Source organism: Homarus americanus, unplaced genomic scaffold, assembly GCF_018991925.1.
Source record: "Homarus americanus isolate GMGI-L3 unplaced genomic scaffold, GMGI_Hamer_2.0 scaffold27231, whole genome shotgun sequence".
NCBI classification, from domain to species: Eukaryota; Metazoa; Arthropoda; class Malacostraca; order Decapoda; family Nephropidae; genus Homarus; species Homarus americanus.
The window spans coordinates 4,648,307-4,662,881 of NW_024718545.1; positions in this window are offsets into that span (position 1 = coordinate 4,648,307).

The following is a 14,575-nucleotide window of genomic DNA, read 5'->3' on the forward strand; positions in this document are numbered from 1 at the left end:
TTAAAACATTCCCCTCGATACCATGAGCCTTAACTTTTCTCAGAAGCCTCTGATGCAGTACTCTGTCAAACGCTTTGCTACACGCTACAGTCTAAGTAAATAACATCGTAATTTTTGTCATGATCTACTACCTCGAAGATTTTCCTAAAAAAACGTCAGCAGATTTGTTAGACAAGTTTTCCCTTTGTAAACCCATATTGAGAGTCGTAGATTAACTTGTTTTTTTCTAAATGCGATCGGATGTTATTTGCTATAATTGATTCAAGAAATTTCCCCACTATTAACGTCAAACTAATCGGCCGGTAATTTGACGCTGATGCTCTGTCTCCCTTTTTTAATATTTGCTTGTTTCTACAAGTCTGGTACAAATCCCGTGTCTAATAATTTTGTAAATAAAATTACGAAGAGTCTGCTAATCTGTTCCTTACACTCTTCAAAATTCGAGGGAAATTTCATCCGGCCTTGGGGATTTTGTCTTCTTTAATTCATTTATCTTCTTAAGAACATCCTCTTTTTGGATAGTGATATGCTTTAATTTCTCTTCTTCATTTCCTCTAAATATCAGTTCCAGCTCTGGCATTTCCTCATGAATTCTTCTGTGAAAAATGATAAGAAGTAGCTGTTTAATGCTTTGCTAATTTTCTCACTATCATTGATCACTTCCCCTCTCTCTAACTTGAAAGGCCCCACTTTGTCCTTAACCTTTTTCCTATATACCTGGAAAAATCCCTTGGGATTCGCCTTGGATTCTCTTGCTATCCTGATTTCGTAGTCCCTCTTTGCCTTCCTTACATTTTTCTTAACATTCCTAGATAGTTCATTATACCAATTTCTGAGATGCTCCTCCCCTCCCTTTAATTTCTTATAAATTCCTTTCTTTAATCCTATGTCATGTTTAAATTTCTTGGTCATCAACCTTGGCTCATTCTTAATTGACCTAATTTTTCTGTATGGTATATTTTGTTCTCGTGCTTTACATAAACTAGTGAATATATTATAGTCATTATCAATTGTTGTGTCGCCAGTGACCTCACCCGTTCCTACCGGGGACTGACCTGACTGTTCCCAGGCAACCTCACCTAGGTACCTTCTTAACCTCTCATAATCCGCCGATCGAAAGTCTGGGACTCTGACCACATTATCATTGTTTTTCGTTTCCAATTTAGGGTGAACCTGATTTCTCTGTGATCACTGCTCCCTAGTTCTTCCCCTATTGTGATATAAGAACATAAGAACATAAGAATGGAGGAAACTGCAGCGGGCCTATTGGCCCATACTGGGCAGTCCCGTTTACACCCAACCCCTATTGCTCATATAAGCATCCAACCTATGTTTGAAGCTATTCAGCGTATTCGAGTTAATGATGATATTTGGTAACTTGTTCCATTCATCCACTACTCTGTTTCCAAACCAGTGTTTACCGATTTTACGCCTAAATCTAAATTTATCTAATTTAAAACCATTGTTACGAGTTCGCACCTGGTTGGATAGTTTGAGTACCTTTGTAATGTCCCCTTTGTTTAGCCCTGCCTTCCACTTATACACCTCTATCAGGTCGCCCCTCGCTCTACGTCTCTCGAGGGAGTGCAAATTAAGATGCTTTAGCCTGTCTCTATATTCAAGGTTCCTAATGCCCGGGATTAGTCTTGTCATTCTCCTCTGAATTCTTTCCAAGGATTCTATATCCATTCTGTAATACGGTGACCAGAACTGAACTGCGTAGTCCAGGTGTGGTCTCACAAGAGCAAGATACAGTTTTAGGATGACCTCGCTAGTCTTGTAACTAACACTCCTTTGTATGAACCCAAGTACTTTATTAGCCTTGTTACGAGCAAAAACACATTGTTTACTTGGTTTAAGGTTCCTACTTATCATTACTCCTAAATCTCTCTCACAGTCGGATTTCTCTATGGCATCGTTGTTCATCTGGTATCTGGTTTCCCTGTTTACATCTCCTATACTGAGTACTTTACATTTGTCGACGTTGAATTTCATCTGCCATTTTTCAGACCATTCGAAAAATTTGTTTAGATCTTCCTGTAGTTTTGCCGAGTCCTCGTCAGATTTAATAACACGTCCTATTTTAGTGTCATCAGCAAATTTACTTATGTTGCTGTCTATGCCGATATCTATGTCGTTTATGTATATAATAAATAATAATGGTCCAAGTACTGAGCCTTGGGGAACACCACTTGTGACGTTGCTCCAATGGGACTTAGTGCAGTTAATGCTCACTCGCTGTTTCCTGTCCTGTAACCACGCCCTAATCCATTTAAGGATGTCACCTTTGATGCCATGAGCTTCTACCTTTCTAATTAGTCTTTCGTGGGGGACTCTGTCGAAGGCTTTGCTAAAGTCGAGATATACCACATCATAATTGTGCCCCTCGTCCACCGATTCGAAAACTGATGAAAAGAATGTTAATAGATTAGTTAGGCAAGAGCGTCCGCTTGTGAAGCCATGCTGGGAATCATTGATCAATCTGTGCTTCTCCAGGTGATTTCGAATAGAGTTTGAGATGATTGCTTCCAGTAATTTGCCTACTATTGATGTTAAACTGATTGGGCGGTAGTTAGAGGATAGTGATCTATCCCCCTTCTTGAAAATCGGTATTACATTCGCTATCCTCCAGGATTCTGGTACTACACCTGTTTTTAAGGACATGTTAAACAACTTTGCTAAGGGCATACTAAGCTCTTCCTTACATTCCTTTAATACTCTGGCAAATATCTCATCGGGACCAGGTGACTTATTAGGCTTTAGTTTGTCTATTTGCTTACTAACATCGTTACTAGTCACTACTATCTCACTTAATTTGTTTTCTTCACTATCTCTGAATAGAGTCGGTGCCTCGGGTATCATGTTTAAATTTTCGGTGGTGAAAACTGTTGAAAAATATTTATTCAAATTATTGCTCATTTCTCTGTCGTTATCAGTGAGCTCGCCGGTGTCTGACCGTATTGGTCCAATCGTTTCTCGTGTTTTAGTTTGATACATTTGGTAGAATCCTTTGGGGTTTGTCTTCGCCTCCTTTGCTATCCTTACCTCATTATTCCTCTTTGCTTTCCTTATCTCGGTTTTAACCCTACTCGCCAATACCCTATAATAGTCCCGGAGGTGAATTTCGCCACGATTTATCCTTCTACCTATAGCCTTCCTTTGGCCAATGATGTTCCTTAAATAATTATTAATCCTTTTAGGGTCATTGTTGTCTGATCTGATTTTTTTGTATGGTATGTTCTGCCTTTGTGCATTAAGTAACTCACTATTTAAATTGTCGTGGAACTCGGCAATCTCAGATCTCGTTATCAGGTCGTTGTCATCTGACAGGTTCACGGCCAAGTGCTACACCCCCTCTCTCAGCTGCCTCTTTAAACTGTCAAAGTTCGCCCTTCTGAAATCTGGTACTTTAGTGGAATTTTCCTTACGTCTGCCCTGAAAGTCTAACTGGAATCTAATTTCTTTGTGATCACTGTTTGCAAATTCGTTCCCTACCTCGACCCTGCTAATGAGGTTTTCTTTGTTTGACAGAACTAAATCGAGTATATTATTACCCCGTGTGGGTTCAGTTATATGTTGACTTAGAAAACAGTCCTGGATAGTCTCGAGAAAATCTTCTGATTCTGAGTTACCTGTAAGGTCAGTCCAATCTATTTCTCCAAGGTTAAAGTCGCCTACTATACAGACTTTGTTGTGTATGGAAGCCCTGCGCATTTCATCCCAGATAAGTCGCTCTTTGACTCTATCAAGATTGGGAGGTCTATATATTACTCCTGTGATTAATTTTTCTCTACCGTCGATTAATTCTATCCAAATTGTTTCTGTATTCCGGTCAGTTTTTATTTCCTTATTTATTTCACACTTCAGATTATCCCTAACATAGATTGCTACTCCGCCTCCTTTCCTGGTCTGCCTATCGGTATGGAACAGTTTGTAACCCGCAATTTGGTATTCGACTGGTAACTCACGTGTGTCTAGGTTGATCCATGTTTCAGTGAATGCAATTATATCGATTTTTTCGGTACATACCAAGGCCCTAATATCATCCATTTTGTTTCTCATACTTCTACTGTTTGCGTAGTATACATTTAAGTTAGTCGTGTTCTGAGTCCTCCCCTTTCCGCGTTTAGTTTTAAACTCCCTGTCTAATTCAGTTTTGTCATCATTCCTAACACTATTTCCCTGTAATCTTTCACTTTGTTTACCCTCTCCCACTGCAGTCTCCTCCACCCCCGTGCTCATATGTTCTCCTAGCAGTTTAAAGACTTCGATATCTTTTGAACTGCCCCCTCTAGAGCCTCAGCCAGGGTTGCTACTCCATCCCTAGACAGGTGCACCCCATCCCTAGCATAAAGGTCCCTTCTGCCATAGAAGTTGTCCCAGTTGTCAATGAATGGGACTGATATTGACTTGCAATATCTGTCAAGACGGTCGTTGACACCAACCGCCCTTGACAACCACTCACTGCCAACTCTCCTTCTAGGCAGGACACCGCATATGATAGGGATCCCTCCCTTAGTCCTAATACGATCTATAGCTGCCTTGAACTTATCAAGAAGCTCCTCACTCCTACACCGACCAATATCATTGCCTCCTGCACTGAGGCAGATAATGGGTTTGTTCCCATTACCAGACAAGATATTGTCCATCCTGTCAATTATATCCCCCACCCCAGCTCCTGGCAAACACACCCTCATCCTATTTTTGTTCTTACCACAAAAGGCCCTGTCCATGTACCTTGCCTGTGAGTCACCAACAATTAAAGTTTTTATACCTTCCTTGTCTTCCCTGTCCCTGACTGTACTAACGTCCAATTCGTCTATCAAGGGACTGAACGAGTTGGTACACTTAGCTGTTGTTGTCGCTGTTGACGTATCCTTGGTGTACTTCTTCACCACCAGCTTGGTCCTCCCATTACTCACAACTTTCCACTCGCTTGAGTTTTCGTCAGACACTGGCTTTACTCGTCCAGCCTCCCCTTTAAACTTCGCCAGCTCTTCTTTTAATTTCAGGTTCTCCAACGTGGCCCTCTCAATTTCTTCATTGGCCTTGGCCAATTTTTCCATGGACCACTCCAGTTTGGTCAACAAACTCTCATACCCAAGACCGCACATAGCACTGGCCATATCTGATAATTATCCCTCTGGAGCTAACCCTGCCGTGACCTTTCCCCTAGTGAGGTCAGAACACAACTGATAGTATTTGTTAATACTAGGTCTAATATATTGTCACCTGTATTTTTTCTAGGGATTCTATATCCATTCTGCAGTACGGTGACCAGAACTGAACTGCATAATCCAAGTGAGGTCTCACAAGGGCAAGATATAGCTTTAGGATGACCTCTCTAGTCTTGTAACTAACACTCCTTTGTATCAACCCAAGTACTTTGTTAGCCTTTGGAATTGAATTGAAACAGTTTATTTAGCCAGAAAACACACATACAGAATGGATAATAATAACAATATTAACATGGCTGAGCCAGTTGAGAACCTGAGCCCTCTTTGAGGCACCTGATATATACTATACATTTTTCTCAAGGAAGTATTATGTAACATTTAGTAACATCTGGAATAGTACAGTAGCATGGTAGTAATAAGTACATCTCATAATGTTACCATGGTTATCACTTCAATATTTATTTATTTTATTATTTATTATTTTTATTTTTTATTTATTTTATTTATTTTTATTATTGTTTTGTTTATTTATTTATTTATACATACACATACACATACATATACATATATATCACTGACGAGTCAAGACGGGTCAGACGCACCTGGCGCTGCTCAGCAGCAGCCACGTCAACTGTTATGTTGGCCCATCCCAACTCCCTCCCCTGAACCCTCCTCCCCACGGGAATATCAACAAGTTCTCGCCAGAAGTTACTATTTCATTTGGGGAAGGAATGGAACCAGTGTTGAATAGTGGTGAACAGTGCTTAAGTCAGTGAAAAACAACTCAGCAGTTGAGTCTTACCCAAGCTAACCTTCACACATTGAGGTCCCAGGTACCCAGTGATAATTCCCCTGAGACTCCACGATAGAGGCCTGGGACCACACCTCAGACCACGTGGTGTCCCCATGATGCTACGACACCACGTAGTGAATGAGTTGCTACAGCATCATATGAAGTTCCTCATAACACCATCTGTGAGGGAATTACTACACCACGTGATGCCCCTCATGAGAGATTGATAAGGAAGGTAGAAGCACATGGAATAGGTGGATCAGTATTAAAATGGATTAGGTCATGGTTAACTGGTAGGAAACAAAGAGTCAGCATAAATGGATTAAAGTCAGACTGGGGTGCGGTCAAAAGCGGAGTTCCCCAGGGATCTGTATTAGGCCCTCTGCTGTTTGTTATATTCATTAATGATCTTGATTTAGGCATAACTAGTAGGATTAATAGAATTTGCAGATGATGCCAAAATGGGGGAGAGTGATAAATTCAGACAGTGACTTTGAACACCTTCAAAGAGATCTAGATACCTTACATGAGTGGTCAGTAGACTGGCAAATGAATTTTAATACTGATAAATGCAAAGTACTACAGATAGGGAAGACGAATACAAACGTTAAGTATAAACTAGGTAACACGGAAATAGAAAACTCAGTTTGTGAAAAAGATCTAGGTGTATTTGTTAGCAACGACTTGAAACCTAGAAAACAATGTATTAGCGTTCGCAACAAGGCAAACAGGATTCTTGGGTTCATATTTAGGTCTGTGAGTAACAGAACTGCTGACGTTATCTTGAAACTTTACCTAGCATTAGTGAGGCCACACATGGATTATGCGGTTCAGTTCTGGTGTCCTTATTATAGAATGGACATAGATTCTTTGAAGAGTACAAAGAAGAATGACAAAAATGATCCATAATATTAGAAACCTTCCATATGAAGAAAGACTGAAGAGCTTAGGCTTACATTCATTAGAGAGGCGTAGAGTTAGGGGAGATATGATAGAGGTGTACAAGTGGGTAAGTGGGATTAACAAGGGTAAAATGGAAGATGTTCTGAGGCTCAGTAATAACGAAATAACTAGAACAAATGGCTTTAAATTAGATAAATTCCGATTCAGAAAGGATATAGGCAAGCAATGGTTTAGTAATAGAGTTGTGGATATGTGGAATAGACTACCGAGTGCTATAGTAGGATCGGGGACGCTAGGGAGCTTCAAGACGAAGTTGGATAGGCACATGGAAGTGCTGGGATGGGTGTGAAAGAGATCTGCCCTGTATGGGCCAGTCGGCCTCCTGCAGTATCCCACTTTTCTTATGTTCTTATGTTCATAACACCATCTGTGAGGGAATTACTACACCACATCAGGCCCCTCAAACACCATCTGTGAGGGAATTACTACACCACATCAGGCCCCTCAAACACCATCTGTGAGGGAATTACTACACCACATCAGGCCCCTCAAGCACCATCTATGAGGGAATTACTACAGCACATCAGGCCCCTCAAGCACCATCTGTGAGGGAATTACTACAGCACATCAGGCCCTTATCACACCATCTGAGGAATTACTACATCATCAGGACCCTCATACACCATCACTGTGAGGGGAATTACTACATCATCAGGCCCTCAGCACCAGCTATGAGGGAATTACTACAACACATCAGGCCTCAAGCACCATCTGTGGGGAATTACTACAGCACATGGGCCCTTATCACACACCATCTGTGAGGGTACTACATCATCAGGACCTGCTTTACCATCTGGCCAGGGGAGTGCTACATCAGGCCCCTCATACACCATCTGTGAGGGAATTACTACACCACATCAGGCCCCGCATAACACCATCTGTGAGAGAATTACTACATCATCAGGCCCCTCGTAACACCATCTGTGAGGGAATTACTACACCACGTCAAGCCCCTCATAACACCACCTGTGAGGGAAATAGTACTGTACTTGATGCCCCTCATAATGCCATCTGTGAGGGAGTTACTACACTACGTGTCTGCTGTTCAACACCTCAGCTCACATGATCTACGTGTGTAAACATTAATCTGTATGTTCACTGTATGTTCCTTCACCTTTCTCTAATGAAGGCTTTTGTTAAACCACCAATGTATGTAATTAGTCATTTATGTCCAATGTATATTTTCAGCCTTCGGGCTGCAAACTTTTTCAATAAACCGTTTATTATTATTATTATTATTATTATTATTATTATTATTATTATATACACATATATACATACATATATATATACATATATATATATATATATATATATATATATATATATATATATATATATATATATATATATATATATATATATATATATATATACATACATACATACACATACACATATACATATAAATTAGAGTGGAATTGAAAAACATAAGAACAATGGGGGAGCAGTACAACCTGGGTTGTACAGTAATAAGGTTGAACAAGAGGACAGAGCTTTCAGGATTATGTCTAGTTGGCAATTATGTTTATTGCAATGGTAATTACTTATTTATTTACATGATAATTTCCGATAAAACGGCCTTGTTACGGGTAAAAACACATTGTTTACTAGGTTTAAGATCCCTACATATCATTACTCCTAAATCTTTTTCACAGACGGATTTCTCTATAACATCGTTGTTCATCTGGTATCTGGTTTCTCTGTTTACATCTCCTAGACTAAATACTTTACATTTGTCCACATTAAATTTTATCTGTCATTTTTCTGACCATTCAAAATTTTTTTTTCGATCTTCCTGTAGTTTTGCGGAGTCCACGTCAGATTTAATTATACGCCCTATTTTAGTATGATCTGCAAATTTGCTTATGCTGCTGTCTAAGCCTATATGTATGTCGTTTATGTATATAATAATTTGTAAAGGTCCAATTACTGAGCCTTAGCGTACTCCACTAGTGACGTTACTCCAATCAGATTTAGTGCCATTAATGCTTACTCGCTGTTTACTGTCCTGTAACCACGCGAGATAGTAGTGACTAGTAACGATGTTAGTAAGCAAATAGACAAACTAAAGCCTAATAAGTCGCCTGGTCCCGATGAGTATTAAAGGAATGTAAGGAAGAGCTTAGTATGCCCTTAGCAAAGTTGTTTAACATGCCCTTAAAAACAGGTGTAGTACCAGAATCCTGGAGGATAGCGAATGCAATACCGATTTTCAAGAAGGGGAATAGATCACTATCCTCTAACTACCGTCCAATCAGTCTAACATCAACTGTAGGCAAATTAATGGAAGCAATCATTTCAAACTCTATTCGAAACCACCTGGAGAAGCACAAATTGATCAATGATTCCCGGCATGTCTTCACAAGCGGGCGTTCAAGTCTAACTAATCTATTAACATTCTTTTCATCAGTTTTCGAATCGGTGGACGAGGGGCACAATTATGATGTGGTATATCTCGACTTTAGCAAAGCCTTCGACAGAGTCCCCCACGAAAGACTAATAAGAAAGGTAGAAGCACATGGCATTAAAGATAATATTCTAAAATTGATTAGGGCGTGGTTACAGGACTGGAAACAGTAAGTGAGCATTAACCGCACTAAATCCCATTGGAGCAACGTCACTTGTGGAGTTCCCCAAGGCTCAGTACAGTACTTGGACCATTATTATTTATTATATACATAAACGACATAGATATTGGCATAGACAGCAACATAAGTAAATTTGCTGATAACACTAAAATAGGGCGTGTAATTAAATCTGACGAGGACTCGGCAAAACTACAGGAAGATCTAAACAAATTTTTCGAATGGTCTGAAAAATGGCAGATGAAATTCAATGTGGACAAATGTAAAGTACTCAGTATAGGAGAAGTAAACTGGGAAACCAGTTACCAGATGAACAACGATGCCATTGAAAAATTTAGGAGTAATGATATGTAGGAATCTTAAGCCAAGTAAACAATGTGTTTTTGCTCGTAACATGGCTAGTAAAGTACTTGGGTTCATACAAAGGAGTGTTAGTTACAAGACTACCGAGGTCATCTTAAGATTATATCTTGCTCTTGTGAGACCTCACCTGGATTACGAAGTGCAGTTCTCGTCACGGTATTACAGAATGGCTATAGAATCCTTGGAAAGAATACAGAGGAGAATGACAAGGCTAATCCCGGGCATTAGCAACCTTGAGTACAGAGACAGGTTAAAGCATCTTAATTTGCACTTCCTCGAGAGACGTAGAGAGAGGGGCGACATGATAGAGGTGTATAAATAGAAGTCAGGGCTAAACAAAGGGGACATTACAAAGGTACTCAAACTATCCAACCAGGAGCGAACTCTTAACAATAGTTTTAAATATGACAAACTTAGATTTAGGCGCGAAATAGGTAAACACTGGTTTGGAAACAGAGTAGTGGATGAATGGAACAAGTTACCAAATATCATCATTAACTCGAATACTCTGGATAGCTTCAAACAACAAACTTAGATTTAGGCGCGAAATAGGTAAACACTGGTTTGGAAACAGAGTAGTGGATGAATGGAACAAGTTACCAAATATCATCATTAACTCGAATACTCTGGATAGCTTCAAACATATGTTGATGCTTATATGGTTAATAAAGTTAAAATAGATTGCCCAGTATGGGCCAAAGGCCCGCTGCAGTTTCCATTCTTGTGTTCTTGTGGCGTAATCAATTTTAGAAAATCTCCTCCAATGCCATGAGCCTCCACTTCGCATTAGTCTTTCGTGGGGACTCTGACGAAGGCTTTTGCTAAAGTTGAGATATTCCTCATCCTATTCGTGCCCGTCGTCCACTGATTCGAAAACAGCTGAAAATAATGTTAATAGATTAGTTGTGATGAGCGTCCGCTTGTGAAACCATGTTGTGTAATCATTGATCAACTTATGATTCTCCAGGTGATTTCGAATAGAGTTTTAAATTGTTGCCCTGTAATTTTGCCTACAATTGATGTTAAACTGATTGTACAGTAGTTAGAGGATATTAGAGCTCACTTTACTCCGATTACTATCTCACTTAATCTTTTTTCGTCACTGTCTCTGTAGATAGTCGCTTCCTCGGCTATCATGCTTAAATTTTCGGTTGGAAACTGATGAAAAATATCTGTTCAGATTATATTGCTCGTTTCTCCGTCGTTATCAGTTTGCAGGTATCTCATTGTATTGGTCCAATCTGGTTTCGAATTTTAGTTTTAGTTTGTTATATGTTAATACATACTCGCATTTTTACAGGTATAAAAGCAAACAATCCACATTTAAATACCTGTAAACACGCACGCACGCATTTATGCCTTGGTGAGTTTCACCTGCTCTACAACCTTTTGTTGCGCATTTTTGCCAAACTATATAATTTTCTTAAACGTCTTTCTTTACACTCTGTTTGAAACGATATAGTATGTCATTGTAAAATTAACTCAGAGAAATACCCATATTAAATTATCTAAGTTACAGATACGAAAGTCTGCCATATTGAATTACCTTATATTCGTAATATATATATATATATATATATATATATATATATATATATATATATATATATATATATATATATATATATATATATATATATTATATATATATCTACCCCTTAAATGCTTCAAAGCATTTTAACCTTGAGCCACTGACAAATAAATTTGTGTAACATATTATCAATTTTGTAATTGACCATCACTAAGGTTTATGAGAATTAATTTCAATCAAACTTGATTCAGCAGAAGTCTTTCTGTGACATGATGATTTATACACTTCTAAACTGTTGCTCAATCTATGGGATGATTATTCCTTTTATGAACGAAAGTGCACTCGCTTTCAGATGCTGTTCTAATATTGTACTTGTGCTGTTTAATTCTAAGTTGCAATGCTTTCCCAGTCTGACTCATAATTTCCATTACAATTGCTACTTGGAATGCGTAAACACTTCATTTACATTCATGTGGGTTATTCTTGATTAACATATTAGTAATACTTTGAGTTATACTTAAAATAACATTAATGTTTAATAATTTAAGGACTTAGCTAACTTGGACAAATTCATTGTGTAAGGTAGAGTATCAAAATATTTATTTGTAAGAACTAGTCTAGTTTGAGTAGAATAAAAGGATTTTTTAGCCCTTAAAACAACGATCAACAAACAATGAAGGCGACTCAAATGTTTGTGTAATGGACTGAATGTGTTGCTGTTCTTTCTTCAATAAATTCAAGGTCACACATGTAAAAGATCCCAAAAAACATAGAGAAAAAAATTACATTTTGCAGACTCATGGTGACTAAATAAAAATGTATGGAAACTGTCTACCTGTCTTGAATAAAGACGAAATAAGGATGTTCCATTGTTTCCCCTTTTCCTGTGTGATTTTATCAAGATTTATCTTGTTTGACTCAGGCCTTAGGGTTTAGGCATCATGACTTTTTGAGCAGTGACCTGACCGCCTCCTGCACCGCCTGTGACCCTGCAGCTCTCGCCACAGCCAGGATCGTGTTCGGTGAGTCACTAAATGAACTGATAAGGTAACTCCTTTGTATATTTATTGATTATAGTCATACTTTTGCAGTAGAAAGTTTATTTATGCTATTAATTTTCAGGGTCGTGTACATTGTGTCCTTAAACGTACATAAGTGGAAGAACCAAGTTATGGGTAGAGAAACGATGTTTGGATTAGTCATATAAAATGGTTTTTATACATTTAAGAACAATATATGTATCACTTTTATCCTATCTTCCATTTGGATATAAATCATATCGCCTCTCCTTTAGCGTCTCAAGAAAATGCAAAGTCATCAAATTCAGTTTTCTTAATTAATCTCAGTGTATATGAAAGGTTTCTACCGGTCCGGAAATAAATGGTCATCCATTTATGACTGCTTTAAAATATTTATATTTACATTTTCAAAACGGTGATCACACTGAACAGAATAATCTAAGTGAGGTCTCACTAACGGTAGATAATGTCAAGTTGTAAAATAATATTAGTATTAACTAACGCTCCTTGATATAAGACCTTCCACTCTATTTACCTCACTATGTATATCATTGTCTTGGCTTTCGATGTCTGCTGCTGGTTTCCTATATACTGTATATTAATTTCCTAACCATAACACTTTTCCTTGCACTACAGTAATTTACATTAACAATTTCTCGGTCCATATTTCGGACTTCCTGTAAACCTCTGTCTTCATCTGAATTACTTATACGTCGTATTTTTTGTGGTCATGAATTGGTGTCACGTCTGTTAACCTTGACCTAATCATGTTGAGATTTTCACTCTTAATATCGTGCATCTCTATTTCCCTTATTAACAATTTGTGTGCAATTATATAGAAAATTAACTTATTATGTTTTACCCCGACCAACGTAAGTGTAATCTTAGTCCATAAAGTCAGCTCTATTTCAGATCTTATTTCTCTATGATATCTATTCCTAACTTACTCTCTACGTCAGTGTTATATATTCGAGTCTTTCTCTAAAAGCAACACAAGTTTGAGTCAATTATTTCACCGGTTAGACTCTTCTATAAGATGCTTGAAGGGGCAGGCTTCAACTACTGAACTTCTAAGAATTCCTCTGATCATTATTTTCCGGTTAGAATGGTGCGGTCAGTCTTATTAAATGCTACCCTTACAAAATAATTTCGCTTCCATACTATCAAGATTTGGTGGTCTACATATTGCCCCGGTGATTTTTTTTAACTTCGTTCAGCTCTATCAACATTTTCTCTCCTAACTTTTAAATTAGTATCAAATAATTATATGCCCATTAATTTGATATTCAATCGGCAACTTTCGTGAATCTCGATGAAGTGTTTGCGAATGTTGTTATAATTAATCTTTCTGAACACAAAGTGCTCTAAGTTTACAGTGCTGTTATTAAGTAAACATTTTGGCTATATTTCCTGTTTCTTCCAGCTATCGACTTTTAACATTATCTCTTGAATTTATTTATTTTTTTATTATTAATATCGTACGAATAAACGGCCCGAGCAGCTTGTAAGCTGATAAGTGGCGAAATGATAAATATCAACAAAATAAACATTACCTTTATTGTTACACCTTCCCATTATTATTTCTGTGACTCTTGCTGTTTAAGACTTTGGCAGCCTAACAACTGACCCCAGTATAATTAACCCCAGTTTGAACCTCTCCCCACAGGTATGTTGATGTTCCTGGATGTACCACAGAGGGGCTAGGGTAGCTGATCTGAGGTGGGGGGACCTGATGACTGCCACTTCCCTCTCATCTCCACCTCCCCCCTTCCCTCCACTACATGGTACTGCTGTACGGTGTCATACTCGTATGTAGTATCATCTGTGCTGATTTGTACTTATCATGTGAGTTTACTTGTAATATGTACAGTAGTCACCTGTACATAACTAATGTACTCACTTGTGTGTGTATTTATATATGCCATACATACAGTAGGATAGATAGATAGATAGATAGATAGACGGTGTGAGTGGGTTTGGCCAACCTGTGGTCGGCGCTCCTGTACACGACGTGATTGATCTCATTCGTACTCTCGTCTTGTGAATTTTAGGAAGTCCCTAATTTTTCGGCTGGTGTGGATTCTCCTCAGTAAATTCACCATTTTTTACCCTTCTCGGTTGTCTTACTATCTTCCAAAGCA